General features: G+C 39.7%; 1 long non-coding RNA gene across 1 annotated transcript in view; it reads right to left on the bottom strand.

The window, feature by feature from the left end:
* Window positions 1-19,867, bottom strand: part of LOC110361776 (uncharacterized) — an 80,717-nt gene that overhangs the window by 20,961 nt on the left and 39,889 nt on the right. Inside the window, exons 3-4 of the long non-coding RNA XR_010470207.1 lie at window positions 9,817-19,464; window positions 9,386-9,552 (exon numbers count right to left, since the gene is read on the bottom strand). This is a non-coding gene — a long non-coding RNA (uncharacterized LOC110361776). The remainder of the gene's footprint in view (window positions 1-9,385; window positions 9,553-9,816; window positions 19,465-19,867) is intronic.

Raw genomic sequence — 19,867 nt, 5'->3', positions numbered from 1 at the left:
TGGTTCTTTTACATAACCTCCTTGGTTTTTATTGCTTGGGAGACTCAACTGAAGACAGTAGACACTATTTTGTTTTGAGTTGCTATAAATTTTGACATTTGTCTAAAGGGATAATTCATGTAGTGCTGTAGGACTGTTGTTTGAATTCCAGCAGGAAAAATGTCCTGTTTTGAAAGAAAGGCTTGTTTAAAATCACAAATCTCATATGAGAAGCTAGATAATAAAGCCAAAAAAGGGAACAAAAACAATTCTTACAAGGCGGACCTTTAAGTTTTGGATTGCGTGATGTATGAGCTGTCATAAATCCAAAGTTCACCATGTGCAGAGAAGTGTTTTTCAAAATCCCAAAGTTAGGGCTTTCTTGGCAGGAAGTATTTCCTGAGCAGCATTTTGAAAAATTTCATTGCTTACAATTGTAAAAAGCTTTCAAAATGGTGCCTTTCTGCAGTAGAAATAGAAATATCATGTTAAGGCCTGTTTTCAACATTTTGTTTGTGCTGTCTTTGCCATTTCTAAAGCTAATAAAGGCATGTATCCTTTTGGTTCAGCTGCAATATGTGAACTTCTTAAAAATTTTAGTGTATCAAAATTAGTGAGAATTTAGAAGGTAGAAGACAGCATCTTAAACTTTTGGTGGGATGCGTGCTAGATTCATTGCTAGAGAGGTGGATCACGAGTGCTAGTTATTCAGTATAGCAGACTAATGTGAGTGGTAACTGCCTTACAGTGCTATGAGAAACAGTTTTAGATATTAAGGCTCTGTGTCAAAATGTACTGAAGACACCTTCTGGTTTTGCTGATAACAGTTATTTGTATGTTAGATTCAGCCTGAGCCAGGAAAAGAAGTACCAAGCACTAAGAATATTGTAAACCAAATCCTGTGTCTTAATCAGCTTCTGATTAGGGAATTGCTTTAACAGGATCCAAAACATTAATGACAAACACCTTTAGTCTGATCATGCTTTTTCGGAACTCCTTATGGCAGTTTCCCAAATAGGGGAGGGTTGTGGGAGAGAAGGACTGGACTTGAGACGTATCAGTCCACCCCAAACCTGCACTTAGATGCAGTCTGGCCAGACCTGGTCTCTGAAGATGATTAACCTATGCTTCCCTTCAGCTGCCATAAGTCTCACTGGTTCACAACCAACAGTATGCAAATGAGAGATGTGAGGAGTAGAGGCTACAAAGAGAAAAGGCTCAGCTGATGCCTTTTTAAAAGCAGTGGAAGAGGAGTGATAACATAGGAAGAGGAGGAAGACCTGGTGATGAAGAAGTGCTGCCAACCTTCTGCTTCTCCATCACTTCTTTCTCTATGTATGCTGTGTGAGATACTGAGGGTGTCCTATAGCTTCATGGTAGCTTAGCATTTGCAAAGATAAAGGTCTGCAGCAAAAGCTATCTGATGCCTCTCTGGCAAACAGAAGGTGGACTTGGCTTGAGCAACATGTCTTGTGGAACCCTGCACTCTGAGACGCACATGATCTTTCCACTGGATTAAGAAGATTTATCTATTCCAATTCTCCAGTAAGTGCAAAGCTGGTTGTTAAGAAATTGGGATACAACTGTATGAGTGCAAGCTAGCACAGTGTGTGGCTTACTTTTGTTCCTAGCTTCGTGCAAATTCTTTAGTATACTATGGGGTTAAAAATGATGTAATGAGCAATAATCTCATGGTTGTGTGAGCAGTTGTTCCCTGTAATCCTAGGGAATACTAGATCAAACTCTGTCTCAAAAATGATTAAACCTTTCGCATTCGCTCCTTCCAGTAGTGTGACTTTTTCAGATCCTCTCTGCTCAGCTGGTTAGAAACCTTATTTCTCAGCTGAGATGTAGTTACAACTCATTTACACTTACTCTGAATAGAACATCTAGGGAAAATCTAGGACACAGGGTATATTCAGTGCCTGAGATGAAATGTAATTGCACTGATGGAGCTGCCAAAGACCTCTGCTCAATGGATGGAGGCATGTGGAGAAGGGTGGTGGCCTTGCAGTTGTGAAAGATATTTGTCCGTATTATCAAAGCACAAATCTGTAGCTCAGCTGGTCCCAGTGGATGGTGAGGGTAGGAAAGATTCTTGTCTGCTAAACCAAACTTACAAAACTTCCAAACATCTTTTGCCTCTTGAGTTCAAGTAACAATAGGCTTCATTTTCTCAGCCTCAGCTCTGTTCACTGAAATGAGAAGTATTGGTTCCCAGGGGGGAGATCTGAAGCTAAGTAAAACAAGCTGTGTGCAGTTACTGCTCTCTGAAAAGCAGGATGAGCTGGACCAGTACAAATGGTAAGGTTCAGTTCTTGATAAGATTTTTTTCAGAGCAGCACTGTAGGACAAATCCCACAGTCCTAATTCAGTCAAACATCTCTAAGTCACATTCTGACCAAAAAAAGACTGAAGAACTTGTTTGGGAACTACAGTTGCTTCTTCAATTCCTTTTTCAAAAAATTTCTCTAAAACATAGCATTTTTCTATTGCATCTCATTTCCCCATAATGTTACTGGTTGCCAGAGAGTGTTTGTTTGAGGATAAATAGCATATATAATAGCAAGTCAGTGGTGTGTGAGGATCAAGCAACACTCCGCACACACCCATGTTTCTCCCTGCATTTGCATGGTCTTCCATGTTTGTGAGTTTTGCGCCTCTTCCACCATTCCTGCTCCAGCTCCCTGCCCTGTGTGTAAACACCAAGAACATGCACTTAAACCTGTTTAGGAGAATAAGTCTTGGCTCACTGTCCTCTTTATGAAGCCGTGCACATTTCATAAAAGGACAGGTTCTCTGATATCCTGTGCTTGCAGTGGTTTCCCAGCCTCTCCCCAATCTCTTTTGTACTGCCATCAATATGATGACCAGCTTCACTGTCCTTCAAGTGCTTGTGCAGCACTAAGAGGGGGCAGCAGACAAGCTTCCAGGTGGAGTGGCCCTGCATGTGCCCAGGGCAGTCATCACCAACTGCGCAAATAGTGCTGTCAAGGACACAGGAGCCAGAAGACAGGACAGATCCCACTCTGAAAGGTATGGATAGCATTGCAAGGCTAAAAGATGTTTGGGGAGGTGAGTGCAGCAAGGGGATTGTCACCCACATTAGCTTATGCTTGTGCACATGATGGGGACATGCTGTAGTGATGTCAAATATGCTCTTTACCATTTTTCAGGATGGTTCCCAATCTCTATGTCCTGCTACTTCTCTCTCTTCCCTCTGGGCAGGCAAGACAGCAGTAGCGGCTCCCTGTGTCTCTTTATAAGTGGCATCTAGGCCAGGAAGCAGACTGTGTCTTTCACAGAGGTAAATATACTTGTTCTTCTCATACTACCTGTCTCTGCAGGTATCATTTCAGGACTTTCAGACTGTCTATGAGCTGAGATCCATCTGAGACACCGTCTATACTCAGCATGCCACTGCGGTGGAGCTGCCCATTTTGGACATTTGCAAAGTGCCCTCTGCCCTGCTGCCAACCTCACTTCATTCTCAGAGAGACTGTTAGCACTGGTGAGGCTCTCAGACTTGGAGTGTGAGGTTTAAATCCAGCTGAAAGGTGTTCTTACTCTTCCCTGCTTCTGACCCATTCTTCACTATCCTTAGTGTCAATGAGGATGGGTTTTATTCTACATTGTCTGGAATGGCTGGATTTTAAAACAAACAGGGCTGTTTTACCATGTCTTGAGGCTCTGTGATTTTAATAACTGCTGCCTAACATCCTCATACTTTTGAGGGGGAAAAAAAAAAGGTGGAGTGGGGTGCTCCTTGAAGTACTCTAAGTGCTGTTAGTGTTTGAAGATAAATCACACAACTCTACAATTGTCAAAACACACATCTGTGTTTACTGAGTATCTTACGTATTTAGTACAGTTTTTAAAAACCCTCTTCTTCCAGTCAAGCTGCCAGGGATAATTTCAACACAGATTCAGAATCTTAGATGAAAATACTGTTGATGAATAATGCCGCTTGCAAAGCCTGTGATGGATAGCAAGTTAAACTGAGTAGTTAGACTAAACTTTGTTTTGTTCAGAGGTTTCTACACTACTTACTGCTTTGTTGCTTAGTTATAAAATATATATATATATATATTTATATATTAAAAAGACAAAAAAAACCCCAACTTGTTAGTATAGTTATTAGGCTTTTGAAAATAAATGAAATAAATTCTGAAATAAATGAAATAAATGAAATAAATGAAATAAATAAAACAAACACTGACACAATAACCTAACAGCTTATTCTGTATTCAAATCACAGCACACATTCACACAATACCTTGCTGCAGCTTACTGGAGCAGCAGCTTACAAGAGGATGGAATATTTTATAAGAGGGATCTAGAGAAAATGAGAAAAAGAGTACATGACTTTGCAGTAGTTAGTGATAACTGTCCCATGCAGCTCCATGCTGAGCTTCAAAGCAAATAGCTAAGCCCTTCCAGCAAAAAGAAGCATGATAGCTGAGCAAGTACGTGCCTTGGAGCCCACTGTTCCAGTTACAGCAGGCATCCTTATGCTGTATTATTTTATTGTGGGGCTTAGAGTTGTGTGTTTGTTTCTAAGAACTGCAGTAATTGTGGTTGCAGAAATATTTGGTCATTTTTATTAATAAGTGCAATAAGTATTTAATCTATACCATTCATCTCTAACTCTCTCCAGCAAAGAGGGTTGAGGGACATCACCCCCCAACCTTCTGATCTGGGTTAAAACACTTCCCTGTATCAGGAGAGGTGAAACCTCACAACTCTTCTAACAGAGAACCTGGTTTTCTCATGTGAGAGCCATTATTAAACTACTGAATTATTACTTTAAAAGGAACTGGAAACATCACCACCACTCCCACAATGTTCTCTTCTGCCTCTAACTATGCTTAGTCTAAATGAACTATGAGAGGGAGGGACATGAGTGTGGTAGGTATGAGGCTCCTACTCCTACATTCATACATTCCTAAAATTACATTCAGTCCTTTGAAGGCAACTGCCAGGCTGATCTGGCCCCCAGTGAAAATGGGTTTTACACCCCTGCTTATGAGGCCTTGGTGTGATGTGAGTGTGAGCAAGGTGTTAGTTAGCTGGTGATATCAGGCACTGGGATGAGGCAGCTGAGGTGTTTTTCATGGCTAAATTAATTACTTTGTGTCAGTTGGGCTGGTAGCTAATTACCTCTGACATATGGGGTAAAAGGCATGACCTTGTATCTCTGCCAAGGGGGAAATGCCCACTGCTAAGACACAACTGAGAATAAATTTCACCGACTATCTTTCCTCTCATATTTTCAGTGGATTATCCTAAAGTTACAGACGAACACTGGAATAAGCATTATTTGTAGCCTTGTAAAAATTGACCTTTTGTACAAATTGCTCTTCTCCAATGTTAAGGAATTCATTCATGTTAAGGATTTGGGATCTTTTTAAAAATTCTTGCCAATATGATATATACTGTCTATCAATCCGGACCTACAGAATATACTCATTCTAAAATCAGGACAGTTATCTTTTTATTCCCCATCATTTAAATACCAATTTCATGCATCACAACAGATCTCAGCTTCCTCTGCTCTCTTCTGTAATCAAAAATGCCACAGCTTCCCCCATGCTGCCACCTGAGTTGCAGCAGTAAAGTTATTTGTGAGGCTGGGCCATGAACCGTATTGTAAATTGATTTCAAAAAAAAGCAAGGAAGTGAGGTGGAGAAGAGCAGAAAACCACCCAGCAAGACCCACTATTTTTTTGCCTCCTGGAACTACAGAGTTGCGTACTCCTATACAAAGTGAATATCCCGTGGGCAGTAGAATTGTTTCAATTCAGTGACTGTTTACAAGCACCCCAGACTTACTTTGCATAGAGCACGAGAAGAAACCAGGCATACAAGGAGTGAGGCAACAAAGAATTAGAGAGGAAGTCACAAAATCTGAAATGAAATGTCATTGTGGAAAAAATTATCAAAGCATGCGCCCAGGGAAGATAGATGTAGACTACCTAAAAAGAGCTGTGCAGACTTGATGGAGTTTTGCTGGATCTGTGTTGCAATTGTTCTCATTGTTCATGCTTTGTAAATCCATAGCTTGCTCTAACTTGTAGTGGTGTGAACTCGATGAACTGCTGCTTGGCCCATTTGATATTTATTTTAGTAGTTTAAACTTAGTTGTTGTTGGTTTGGTGTTTGTTTGTTTGTTTTTCCCAATAAAACACAACTGAAAAGCAACATTCCAGAATTTCCTACAATACAAATTTAATCCCATATATTTAAGGATTGGAATGGAGTAATGAACACAGAAAATATATCTGAAGAGATAAAAAGGACTAAGTAAATTGCTTCCTATAGAAATAATTTTGGAAAACCTTGTGGAATGTGATAGAAAACTGAGGTGCAGCAGTGGGTTTGTAACCATCAAAGGAGCATAGTTCAAAAAGCTTAGATGCATTCTGGTGGATTTTTTTTAATGGGAAATTTGCAGGTTCCTTCCTCTCAGTGCTGCGGTCTCTTCTGCTTTCTCCTTGTCAGCTGTTGAAGGACTGGCTCCCATTCCCAGATCTCTGAATGTGTTTGATTTGGGTCCCTGCTCCAGTTTCCCAGCTCTTACTCAAATACTGTTTTGAGGTTTGGAGTTTCTTCTCTGTCTCACTTGTTGAGCCCACAAAGGCCTCCAAGAAAACTAGGAGATTTGCCAAAGCATACAGGGTCAGAGGGGAGTCCCCAAAACCATGGCCTTGCTTGCAGAAACAGCAAGCTTGGCAACTTCAGCCTGGTAGTCCTGGGAAGCAAAGTCATTTGTTTATCTGGAGAGTCAAGAGCAGCACCATTAATCTTTTTTTACATGGGTAGAACTTGCAGCTTGTCTTGCTTGTGTCAATGGCTCTATCTCTGCAGTGTCCGAATAGCTCAGCCTGAAAAATCCCAGGCACAGCATTACACTTGCTGTTGAACAGTCCCCTCATTTCTCTCACATCCTGTAATTGCTTGTGTCCCTGCCAGAAGGTTGAATGTTTATTGGACCAAACAAAATGGAGAAAAACGGGAAGAAGATTTCAGTGATGTTGTTCTGCAGTAGCACTTCTGATCGGTTAAACATCCAAAAACCCCAGTGGATAGGCATGCCACAGTCTTACAGTGTGTTAGGGTTTGGAAACTTTTTAAGCTAAAGGGTAAAAATAGATGGATTCAAAACAATATTAAAATAGTCACCATTCTCTTCACATTCAGTCATAGGATTAGTTGAGAAGACATGGAGTGATGTTCAGCAGACGAACAATTGTTGGCCCTGTCCTAGGATCACACCCTGTGTTAATTATCCATAGATAATTGTGGTTATAGTAGGAGTGTGTTCCATCTGAAGGTAGCTGTGCTGTCCCACCTTGGACTCAATTTGATGGATTATTTCTGCTTTTTTTAATTGGAGAAGTGAAAACATTATTATACCATTCTGCCTGCTATATCATCTAGCTGGGTTCTTGCCCAAACAGTGTCAGTCTTTTCAATCTGCTTACAGTGGTTAGTAGGTGTGTGCATCTTATCTGTCATCTCACTTTTGTTTAGGTAGAAAAGACTCATAGTAAAGCTTATAACTATTAGTAAACAGGGACCTTTTAGTGATTACCACTGTAGTACTATAGAAGACCACCCACTGCTGTCTCCAGAGACTCTTTTATCATCTGAGAGGTGCTGTTCCTTCCTCCTTTTAGGCAATATTTTAACTTTATCCACTGCTGTTAGCTGTATTCTATTTTTTTATATATATATATTTACTGACTCCTACAGAGCAATTACCCTCTTACTCATCATTTAGCTGTGTTATATATACATCCCTTCTTTTCCCCTCTAAGCAATACTGTACATCAATTTGGTACTTTTGGGTGGGCCTTTTGTGTTTTATTGCATGAGAAAACAGGCTATCCAAATATCATAGTAATTAGTGTTGCAGCATTTCTTACGTAAAAACCTGAGTCTGAGGCTCATGGGATGACATGCATCTTGAAGTGTTCATAACTTAAATGCATTAAGGTATTTCCTAACTTAAAACCAAAATAAAGTTCATCTGTCGACACCACGAACTTCTACCTTCACTGTATCTAGCCAGACCATACTGAAATAACGCATAAACCTTGTTGTGGAGCCTACCAGAAAGGGAGTGAAACGAATGGAAATTCAGACCAGATTCAGTCAGGATGTGACCCCCGTTGGGGGGGTCGTACTTTGTTGGTTCACAAACTCTGGAGACCTAGTTTAAATTGTGGCTAACAAACACTGTGTACTATTATCGATGTATAAATTGCCACATTAAAGGGCAATTTTTCTCCTCTCCCTTCTCCCTTCTCCCTTCTCCCTTCTCCCTTCTCCCTTCTCCCTTCTCCCTTCTCCCTTCTCCCTTCTCCCTTCTCCCCTCTCCCTTCTCCCTTCTCCTCTCCTCTCCCTGCTTTCCCCACTACTTAAGGCCAGAAGACCTTGCATGTGACCATCCATCTCTGAGATGTTTGGAGGATTAAATAACTAATACTGCTTCAGGCCAAGTTTTCTCAAACTGATTCTAGGCTTTTAAAATTGACTTGGGCCTAAAGACTCCCAAAATAAGGCTCTGAATTTTGGAACTGTAGCATGTTTGACAGTGATTGTATTGCCATAGATTTACATTCACTTCCAGAATCCTGGACATGATTGAAAAAACCCTACATTTCCTGATGATTTAAGCTTTCATGGATGATTTACTGTCAATGATTCCCCTTTATTTCTCAAATTGTTTAAAGGGACGAAAGAGAAGTAGAAAAAGTTTCCTGCATGAGCTTTTAAACACAGAAATGTCTCAAAGTGGATTAGCATAACATATTTAAGATTTCAGAGAAATACAAAGATTTTGTCATGCCATGCAGAAGAGTTAACACCTTTAATCCAACTCTGAAAAGTAGGCTTTCTTAAATGCTGTCTACTGATGCCCAAAACATCCACCTTTAAAAGTAAACTTTGCCATCTGTAATAAAAATAGTTATCGGAGTCACCCCAGCACTCTCCCTGTTCCCATGCTCCTGCTTCTTACTGCATCTAAACCAAATAAAGACATTAATGAGGATTAAACCTAAGTCAAGTTCAAACCTCAGTTGTTTCTTCTTAACAATGTGTGGTTGGATTAATTTGCAAGACTATTGTCTCTTTTTCATCCTTATTACACTGTTTATCAGCTGATTGAGCTGTGCTTCTACTTGTGGGCAGAGTTTGAGCGTGGAAAACATAATCCTCAAGGTGCTTGAGAAATTTAAGATTGCAAGATCATTCCTGTTTTCCACACAAACCCTGCTATAAAACTCATGATCAAGAGTCTGGAAGGATTTACTTTTGATAATGAAATAATTTTTTTTTCAAATAATGAAAAAGATAATTAGTATTTTGTTCAGCAGAAAAAAAGATCTACCTGACTTACCAGGTACTAGAACAAGCTGTTTACACTTGCAGAGGAAGGGAATATGTAGTTCACATCTTGCACTTCTATCTGCTGCCTTCACCTCGGTGAAAGGCAGGTTTCAGATTAAAAAGTAGTCCAATGTTCGGTCTTCTAGTTTCTGGAGTGGACAGTTCAGCGATGTCTTGCTGAGAGGAGCAGGCATTAATAAAAAATAAGGACGTGCCATTAAATGTCTGATTTGTGTTTTCTCGTTTTATCATATTTGTTAACGTTTTTGTTATAAATGTAAGCACATCCTAAAGTACAGCAATTTATAAAGTGTAAAAATGAGAGTCAAATAACTACTTCTAAGCAGTGCTGGAGTCATCTCAATGCAGGACAATAATTTACACCTCTGCAGTGCAAAAATCAGAGCCCAAAAAAGAGAGAAAGTTTTTGTAAAATGTTACCTCTTTGAAATGGCTGTCCTTAGTCTTTGCTCTACATCCCCTGAAGAGCAGGAAGAGCAGAGAAGTTGGAGATTAGCTGGAGTGATCAGCAGAGGAGGAGCAGCTACGTAGAGGCGGCTGAGGTTGCCGTCCCATGACGTGACATGACAGTGCCATGGGGCTTAACACCCTCCAGCTGCGAGTGGCATGTTCCCACATGAGGGGAAGTAGCCAGCTGTCCTAGCCAGTCCTCAGCAGAAAATCAGAGAGAGGCATTCACGTGTTTATTGCTATACTTTGGAAAAGGGGCCACTGGTAGGGTGCATTATCTCTTCATCTTCTTCCTGTCCTTTTTTGTTGTTTCTTAAAGCATCCTTTGTACAGCTACCCAATATATCCTTTGCAAGTGAGAAAAATTAGTTCATCTGAGCACTAAACATCTTAATTTTCTCAGGTTTCTAAGGAGATGCTGGAGCCAGTAGTTATTAGTGACTCCTAACATTTTAGTTCATTTCCTGTTACTGCCAGTCAGAGATCAACAGAAAGATTACAAGATGAAATAACTCATTTTGAGGGGATACAAGCTCCTATATATCTTTGCCAGACTTCAGCTGTGTCTCAGCTTCCCATGTGCAGCAGGCATTTCCATCTCAAACAAATTGCAAGCCTGTGATAAGTTATGAAATACCCGATTACTGTCGAGGGAAGAAGCATCTGAATACAATGTATAGCATGGGTCTTGGAGACACAAGATAATCTCCTCGTTGCGTGTATCTACTTCTTCCTTACTGGGGATCTTGCTAGTTTCACAAACAGAAGAAAAAAAAAAAAGAGAGAGAGAGAGAAAGTACCATGCCTGGATAGTTCATTATGCCATTAAAGATACTAGAAATTTTTGTGCCTAACATTTTACAGATTTTATGGAAAAAACTAAGTCTTTGTCATCTCTATGATTCTAAGAATAATTTGGTGCTTTAACTCCTTGGAAATATCTTTTCTTTGTCATCTACTAAATTTCTCAGTCTTTCTTTATGAGAGTTATCAAAAATATTCCAAAAAATGAAACAATACAGGAAAAATGACTGGGTTTTTGGAAGGTAGCTATACATTTCTGTGGGAACCCTGGAAGCAGATGAAGTGATAGACAGAAACGTTTCCCTGTAGCTTCAGCCTGCAGAACTTGTCATTTCAGAGCATCTGGAGCATTGGCAGAAGCTCCTATGTTGTTTTTCATTTAATCCATTCATGATTTCTCCACAAATTATTCCATGCTTTGGCTTCAAATGAAAATAAGCAAATCCACTAAGCCCCTAGAAAAATATAAAGCTCTGTTGCTCACCTCATGCAAGCCTCTACTCACATTCATAAAACTAAACTAATTTGCTCCAACTAAGACTGTAGCCTTTAATCTGTAGTCCACTACTAAAATGGAATATTCAGGAATTACTTCTTGCCTAAGGTTCAGATGGACTTAAGTGCAAACGTACCATAAATCTTTTTTTTTCTTTTTTTCTTTTTTTTTTTTTTTTTTAAATCCAGCCAGTAGTCTCTGTCCTTCCAAGTTAGTTTTAAACTCATCTTAGGGTTGACAAGGAAGTTAGCTTTCCAGATGGGAAGCATGTTTCATGTTCTCTTCCTAAATATTTTCCATGTCTTTTGGCGTGTCCTTTGTACCTATTTTGTCCAATTAAAAATAGCATGCAATTGTGTAATCGTGCAACCTTTCTGAGGTTAGATTAGTTTCAGAAATTTCTTGCCCAAACTATGTACTGCAGGTGTGGATTTTTTTAACCCAAATGAAGGACTGATCTACAATCTTAATTTCAATATTTTGTTCTTCATAACTTGCATGCTTCCCACTGCCATTCAAGGATCCAGTAGAAAGCCATGACTTTGGAGAGAACTAGAAGCCCGCCTAAAGCAATCAGGACCAGGCTGTTGTTCCTCTAAAGTGTGTATCATTTTGTGGGACAGAGCTTAAATAATGCACATTCATACAGCTGATGCACTGGAATTAAAGAGGGAAAGCAAGAAACCATGCTCACCATTGCTCATTGTTAATGATCATGTCTGTGTCAGTGTTATTTTGCACCTCTGCCATTTGGCTTTTGAAGTTGAATGGGCTTATTTAAGAGAAGAAAGATGACAGTAAGATATTAGAGAGAGCAGATCCATGGAAAAATAGTGATGATGGAAAACACAGGGAGTGAAAGCAAAGCAATTTGTAAGAGAAAAAGATTCGAGACCTTTCCTTTGTTTTTTCTTTTCTGAGGATGATGCATCCCTCGAATTTGCTGTGCACCATGTTTTTTTCCATTTCAAGGCCAAAAAAGACCACTGGAGTGAATCAGTCCAAAGCACAAAACTTCCCCAAATTAAGCCTTGATCAAAACCACGTGTGGGGAAGAGGGCTAAAGGAGCCACACCATGAAAAATCAGCCATTCCTTCTAGGTGAAATGTGTGCACTTTGTATAGTTGGCACATCCTAATGCTTGAATTTGGTGCAACTTTGGAGACCTGGCAGGAGAGCTGCCACTTGGTCAGGACAGTGGCCATGTGCTGAGGCAGCGAGGCAGAAGTTGGCACGGTAAGGGATGGTTGGCTGGGGTGCAGCCACCTCAGACAGGGTTGTCCCTTCTTCTCTATGTGTGTCTAGGTCCTTTTACTTTCTGTTAACAAAAGGAGGATGTAAAATTACATGGTTGTATAGATAAAGCCATGCTGTGCTTAGATCTTCATTATTGTATATGATTCTGGGCCAACCCAGGTCAACAGGCAGCAAAACTGGAATAAATATGGACAAGTGTAACAATGGTTATCCCAGGTGTGAGATGCCTTCAGGACAAGGAAGAGTAAATAGACTAGGAGTTTTCACATTTGATAAAATAGATGATGTGGCCAAGCAGGTTTGTGAATTCATGTATGGTGCACAGAAAGTGAGTAGATCCCACCCTCAACCACCTGCATAGTTTAATGTTTCTGTATAAAACTGAAAAGCTTGTAGTGAAATGATGATGCAGGAGCTTTAGACAAAAGTAAAGAATGTCTTTCCATGCTCCATCCCAAACTCATGGTACTATTCCCATAACTCATTGCTGCAGGACATATTGTAGTCCAAAACTGTAAATGGTTTTTTAAAAATTTATTTTACAAGTCCATGAATATGCAGGGACAGGAGAGACCTGGTGGGTCCCTTCCAACTCAAGACATTCTATGATTCTATGAAGGGTAGGCCTACTAGTGATTACCAAATGCTGTGGATCAGAATGCAAACTATAGGCATCTAATTTGCTAGTAGCTAGGAGGGCATGTGATCATAATTACTTTGTGACAAATTCTTTATATATTAATAAATATCTGTTATATTTCATGTTCATATTTTCCCCTGAGCTTCCAGGGTTTGCACTTTTAAAACAAGACACTGGGCTATCTGTTTTTTCTTCCCCATGTTTGTTTCCTTTCTGTTAATTAATCTGTGCGATGTCCTTTACTAAAAATCAGTAGTACTGAGGCTCAAAGACTTGATCCTAAGTAATTGCATCAAACCTGCCAGTCCCAGAGGCTTGTTAAATTCATGTTCAAAGCAGATTTTTCAAAGTTAGGAGAATAACTGCAACTTACATTCAAAGATGGGATATTTCAGCTGTCACAGGCAAGCTTACTGAATCTTTCCCTGTGACTCCTTTGGTGGCCTGAAGGGTTTAAAGTTAGGAGACCAGGTTTCAGTCCTGGGAAAGCATGGTACTGATACCTGAGTAGAACTGAAGTACATCTCTTTTGCTTGCAGGCTTAAACTCTATCATGGCTCAGACCCCAATAGCTCTGTTGAACCCTCTTATTATATATATTTGAATAAATCCAAAGCAGTGCCATAAAAAATCCAGCTGTTAGTTATTCTGATATAGTGAGCCACTCTGAATTTAAGGAGAATGTGGCCCACCAAGACTTTTTTTGTTGCTCAGTAGCCTGTCCGGTTCTGCTTCTCCCATTTGAGATTAAACAGAATTTCCCCTGCCCTCAATGTAGTTCTTCTTTTAAAGTTGATAAAGCGCGTGCCTGGGAAACACACAAAAATTGCAGGTGTGGACTGAAGTATCACTTTGTAGGAATAAAATCTACATCGAGGTTGTGGCTTCTCTGGCGATACTGACAGAACATGCAGAGTGAGAAAATGTGATGCGGAGGTGTGTGCAGTGCCAGCAGCTCATGCAAATTAAATATTCAGTCCTTTTTATTTCACTTGTGTCAGTGATTTCCTCAGCCAGGCTTCAGTGGTTTTAAAAGTGCAAACCTGCTGCTTTCTTCATCACTTGCAAGGCCGCTGGGACCTGCACTCAATGTGCTCTATGGGAGTCAGCAGCTGCTTAAATCAGGGAAGGCATGTGGCTGATTGAATCACCTGTCATATTGATTTATGGAGCTCGAAGGTCATTTCTTCATGGCTTGTAAGTGATTTTGTTTGGAAGAAAAATATAAAAGAAGAAATTGTAGATGACCTCTTTATTAAGAAAAATTTTAAAATAATGAATATAGACAGATTTTTTTTTCTTCAATATTTCCAGTGGAGGAAAAAACCTCTCTGCCATAATGGAATCCATCGATTAAAAAAAAAAAAAAAAAAGAAAAATTAATCCTCAGTCACCACGCACAATATCTTTACAATGTCCTGATCTATCTAGTGGTTTCTGACTTGGTTAATTACATTGCCACTCTTCCTCAGACTGAATTTAATTTCTTGCTCTGCAAGTTCTTGCCATCGGTAAAAATCAAAGCAAAACAAAAACCTATTTTCCTGAGCTTCTTACCCTAGTTCTGGTGTTTCCAGATGCTGTATGAGACGAAGAAAGAGGAATCTCTTCTGTGAGAATACAGGAGGCATACCTGAAGTACTACTGCAAAAGATCTGTCATATTGTAATGAGGAATCATTTATTTGTCTGGAAGAATTTATCTTTTTAAGCTTTTAACTGGAAAAAAAATGAAAGGCTAAATAAGACAAATTTTTATTTATCTTCATTACACTAGTCTGAGTATGTCTGGAATAGCTTTTTTTTTTTTTTTTCTGGCATGCTGGAAGTCACATGCAAGAGCAAAACTTGGCCTATTTGTTTTATTCTTTATAAAGACTTTTCCTCATGCCTTTCATTCCTTTCACCCATCGCTCCTAAGCAGGAATGCAGGAATGTTGTTGATCACATGGATAAGACTGAAAGCAAAACTCCATGAAGACCCACAAGTGCTGAGTTTCACCCTTGGTCTCCAGGTATTACATGCATCAAATACTGCTGTTTTCATTGCATGAAAAAGCTTTTCAATAGCAAGGCTCCTGGTCACTGAGTAGTGTAGAAACCAGCGCAATGCCAAAGTTGTTACCCGTCAGGAATCCTCAAAATAACCAGAAATTCCCTGTGGAATACTCACAGCTAAAATAAGTTAAAGCTCAAACTATGCAGAACAGCTTTCAGAAAATCAAATCACAGTTCGCAGAACTGCAGTTCTGGCACAAAGTCTGGTTTTGTGCTTTTTCACCTCACTAATGAATCAAACTTTATTTTATTGTCACAGACCAGGAACGTTTGTTCCGCAGGCCTATGCAATTGCTGTCTTAGCTGCTGCACTTGGTTTCATTTCTGGCAAAGGAACGAGGTGGATCCACAGAGAAGAACTGCAGAGATACAGAATTTATCAAACTGCTTAGAGCTCTGCCACAAACTCTGGTAGCTTGAATTAAAAGTAAAGGACAGATTAACTGTGTCAATATATACCATCAATACAGATTTATTTCTTTTCTACTTTGCAGTGATAAGTCTAAGCTGATTAAAAAAAATGCATCCTCTGAAAAGTGATGATTGTGAAGCTCTAGTTATTGCTGTGAATGACAGTCTCTGGGACTGCAAAGTCAGGAAAAGTGGATGAAATTATTTAAAATACATAATATTTTTTACTTTTAGAGACAACTCAAATCCATGTTTTCCTTTTTTTTTACTTTCCAGAAATGTTCATTATATCTTTTCCATTATTTTATGCCCTTTTGAAATTCTGGGTTCCAGACAGGATGAGAAACAGAAGTGTAATAATTCTGTGAAAGAAGTTGTTGTGCTAACATTTCTGGCTTCTTGGGAAGGAAATAATTAGTATTATATTTTCCATATAAAAGAATAAACATATGCTTCTAGTGGCAGTGATCTTTCAAATTAAGTGAACAAGACGAGAGCAAAAAGCAATGTCTTCATGAGAGGGTGGATGGCGTTGGCCTGATTGCTACTGTCTGGAACCCTGCTAAATAATTCATGCTTGCACAAAGTGTATGTACAGTGCTACCAGATTGCAGGGGCACATTTATGCTCATTGCACAGGAGTTCAAATGTCAACACAAGGCACCAAACTGCAGTGGGGGGAGGAGAGAAAAAGAGGAAGGGCAGTCGTTTTTGTTGTTGTTGTGGCAGTCAGTGCATCAAATAGTAGCTGCTTCTTGAGCCTATACACATGTAGGGATTCAGGAAATACAACTTCGGGTTGCTTCTTATTCTCCCTGTAATAGCAATAACCTCATTACAAACAATTTTCCTGGCAAGTTCACAGCCCATTTGCTACAAACCCAATAGATCTGGACAGTGTGGATAGACCCAGTCTTCCAGATGCTTATCTGGAACAAGGTTGCACTTCAGATTTGAGATACATTTTTAAAGGTTGCTTCCTTTTAACTTCTGCCATGCTAGATGTTGAAAGTGTCTTCTAGGAGGGAAGGAAGGTGTCTTTCTCCATACCTGCCCATGGGAGGAGCAGACAAGGCCCTGCTGTGGTGGAAAGGCCACCAGCCAGACCTGTTGTTAGGAGTGTGTACCTCCTAGCAGTGCTTTGCCCTAGGAGGAGCCTTACTCAAAGGCATGTGCTTCTCCATTAGGGCAGTTCCATACCCTCACTGGAGGTTGTCAGGTGCCGTGAGTGTCTCGTTAACTGGCAGCTGCTCAGCCAGACCTGATGTGTGAGATCTCAAAGCTGAAGAGAGACTGTGATATTTTATCACAAGGGGAAGTTCTACTGTAGGAGACAATGAAATGTAAAAGGGATGAGACTCCTGCTCAGCATTCAGTAGATTCCCAGTTTTATCTGTTCCTTTCCAAAATGAGCATGTCTTTAGAGGGGGGAAAGAAACAACAAAATGAAGTTGTCCTCATTTCTTGAGCAAAATCCAAACATCAAGTAAATACAATTTGCTTTTGTTAAATAAAAAAAAAAAAAAAAAAAAAAAAAAAAAAAAGTCATGTATACATAGTGTGTTTTTACTTATATACATACTTTCATTTGTTACAGTTAATTTTGACTTTTCTTCCAGAGTTCTTTTGCTGTATTGTTGGTAACCAGTGATTGCTGTTCAACAGATTGTGATAATGTCTATAGTGCTGCAGGTCTCCTTGTTGACCTTCAGTCGTTTTACATTGATGAGACGTTACTGTTTTCTTCATCTTGCAGAAGAAATACAGATGGTGGCACAAGAGCAGTCTTTTTTTTTTTTCCTGGTCTCTTTTTTTGGGTGCTTTTTGTTGAGGTGGTGCAGGGCTGAGAGTGATAGTCGTGCAAACTGTGCCCAGGAGCTCAGTTCTTCCCAAACATGGCTGCTGCATTTCAGCAGTGAGTGAAAGCAGCAGAGATTTGCTGCCTCTCTGAGGAAAGTCCTGCAGAGACGTCCTTCTACAGCAGTCCATGGTAGGAAAAGAAAAACGTTTGTTTAAGGTGTCAGCTCAGAAATCTTGCTTACAGGTTGCTCCTTCGTGGTTCACATGGGCCTTTAATACATATAATTCATATAATTTTCTAATGATATTTGCCATTTTGAAGTATGGCTTTGTAATCAGTGACCTTAGTAGAGAGCAATGCTCCTATTCTCTGTGTGACAAGGTTTGAGGAGAGATGGTTGCTCTTGGTTTTGTCCTGGGAGAACAGACATGTCTGCAGCAGATCCAGAAGCATTTTTGAATAAGATCTTTAAGCCTTTATGGAGCCAAGTTCTACGTAAATCTAAGGTAGTGAAGATACAATGAGATGGGAAGTAATAAATTCTGGAAGTAAGGTGGTCCACTTGTATACGAAGTTCGGTTTATATTTATTGTAGGATTTATGTTGCAGACCTGGGCATAAAATCACTTGGCAAGCAGTTCTCTGGAGAAGTTATTTCAGTCTGCGTTTGGCAGAGCTCTCATGGCCCAGGAGCTGCTTCTGAGAGGATTGATGACAGGTGAATAAGAAAGCAAGGTGCTGTCAGTAAAGTGAAATTTCATGGATCAGAAGGCTTAACCACCACTAAATAATAATAATAATAATAATAATAATAAATTTTAAAAAGTTAGGAGGCTTCAAATCAATCTAGTTGAAAATCATTAACCAGGTGTAATCTGTTGTAATGTAGGTTTGTAGGAGGGGAGCAGGTGATGAGGAGGGTTGAGTTTTTCCAGAACTGGACCACGGCATTTTTTTTCTCATGTAAAGTAAATGTAAGGAGCCAGTATCTCATAAAGCCCAAGTGTAGTGTCTTGCTGCTGGAATTGTTGAACTGGAGAAATGGAGAAATGGTTTGATACTATGCAAAGGCTCCTGTCATATCAGGATTTGGAACAACTGGATTATTTTCATGTAACTTCAGGCAAGTCACCTTATTTTAACAAGCTTTGATTTCTTCCGTGTAAATAAGAGATGGGTCATCTCAAAACAGACTTCTTTCATCCTTCAGCTCAGGAAACGAATCTCATGAAGCACTTATCCCACAGAGAATGGGAGGAACTCATAGCTCTTTCTTAAATGTTCCTTATATTACAGATAACACTGACTGACAATCCCTCACAAGCCCTGTTGTCATTCCAGGAGATGATACAGTAGACAAGGCTAAGATAGCTAACCAAACCAGCAGAAATGAATTAATGTTTAGTCAGAGCTGTATCTGACACAGCATTTGCAAGTTTAGCTTCCTGTTGCATGACTATGTTCCTGCGATGTTTTGGAAAGGTAACTGGAGCCTTGAGAATGAGCAGTTCCATAGTGGAGCTCTAATTTCTATTTCTGTCGTCATGTAATCTTCCATGAAACAAAGTAAGGCCCTGCTGTAGTGTTAAGTGTGCTCGATTCTGGTCAGAAGGGGAAAACTTGTTTCTGTCTGAGGAAAAGAATCTGAAGAAAATCCATTCAGTTTTGACTGGAGAGAATAGCGTGCTTTTGGACTATCATGTGTGGATTTCTTTTTATTATTATTATTCTTTTCCTTCAATTATTTTTATTACATTTTTTCCTTTTATTTTTCATGCAGGTCTGCCCTTAATTGTTCCAACACTTATTCATGGAATTTGTACCGCAATGTATGCCCCTAAACTGCATGGCAGAGCATAAAACTGCTCATATGAGCTTTCTCCAGTGATTGTGCAAACCATAGGTCTTTCCCTATGTAATTCAGCTATTTTCAGTACCTAAATAGGGATGGGACAGGGGCAGATGAGAAGGCACTGTTCTCCCCTCAACAGTTAGATTGGCTGGGCCAGAACCAGTTTCATGATAAATCATTAATTTCATATTTCAAGAAAGAAGAAATATTTCCTTGCACGTGTCTCTGCATTGCTGCTTTCTTCCAAGATGTCTTTGCAGTCACAATTAAGTCCATATGAAATATAAGATAGTTGTTTCCTGTGGATAGAAAATTAGTCTGGATTTCAATGGATGTTCCGTGCACAGAAAAAAAATACTTATATGCAAGGGTTAAATTAGTCATTATTAACACATAAACTGTAAGGAACTTATATGGGAAGAAGGGTCAGGTAGTTCTCAATGCAGTGTTTTGCCAGAAAATTTAAGTGAATCATGAAGTCAATTACAAGTTATTTGATGGCACTGGCGGCAGTAAAGTCTGACCTGCGAGATACAATGCTCCCTTTAAGCTGCGGCCAAAGGTCTAATTAATAATATACCCAGCTGCTGCAACCGCAATCTGCCCTCCTGGGCCATGTAGCTTTGTAAGAAGTAACCTGGTAACATAAAAAGTCAATATGTGGTTTCTTTCACACTAATATGCACTTCTGTCTGTCACAGA

This window comes from Columba livia, chromosome 2, assembly GCF_036013475.1.
Source record: "Columba livia isolate bColLiv1 breed racing homer chromosome 2, bColLiv1.pat.W.v2, whole genome shotgun sequence".
NCBI classification, from domain to species: Eukaryota; Metazoa; Chordata; class Aves; order Columbiformes; family Columbidae; genus Columba; species Columba livia.
This window is presented reverse-complemented; position numbering and strand designations above follow the sequence as displayed.